Source organism: Aptenodytes forsteri, unplaced genomic scaffold (genome assembly GCF_000699145.1).
Source record: "Aptenodytes forsteri isolate BGI_AS27 unplaced genomic scaffold, ASM69914v1 Scaffold275, whole genome shotgun sequence".
Taxonomy (NCBI): Eukaryota; Metazoa; Chordata; class Aves; order Sphenisciformes; family Spheniscidae; genus Aptenodytes; species Aptenodytes forsteri.
The window spans coordinates 8551-9120 of record NW_008795247.1 but is presented as its reverse complement, the minus strand read 5'-3'; positions in this window follow the sequence as shown (position 1 = coordinate 9120).

Genomic DNA, 570 nt, shown 5'->3' with positions numbered 1-570 from the left:
CCCGTAGCCATTTCTCCGGACCGGCAGCCAAACGTCTGGCAGAGGACGGGAGGAGAGGAGCAGCCCTTGGGGAAAAGCGAGTCCGGAGCTGCCGGGGCTGGAACGAGGAAGCGGCGGAGGAAAAGGCAGCGAGAAGCCAAGGGAGCAGATGAGGGATTGCAACAGAGCGGCGGAGCGGCGGGGACACGCGGGGGTCACGCACGGCCATGTCCAGCCCAGGGCTTGTTCCCAAAGCCTCCAGACCCGGAGCTTCGAGGAGGAAAGGAAGCAGGAGCATGGCGGGGGGGATGAGCATGGCGGGGGGGATGCGACACAGGGGCCACGGGGGCAAACCTTATCCATCCACTGGGCACCTTCCCCCCAGAAACTGTCCCTGGGGTCCCCTCCCCACGCCCCGGTCCTCCGGGATGACAGATCTGGCATGGGATGGGGACGAGGGCCACGAGCCTGGCTCTCCGGAGCTGCTCCGCTACCAAATAAGGCCTCCGTCGAACCTTCTACATGCCGTTCTCGCCCGGCCGGAGTGACGTGACCTCCTTTCCAAATTGCTCTGCCCCCCCCCCCCGCCCC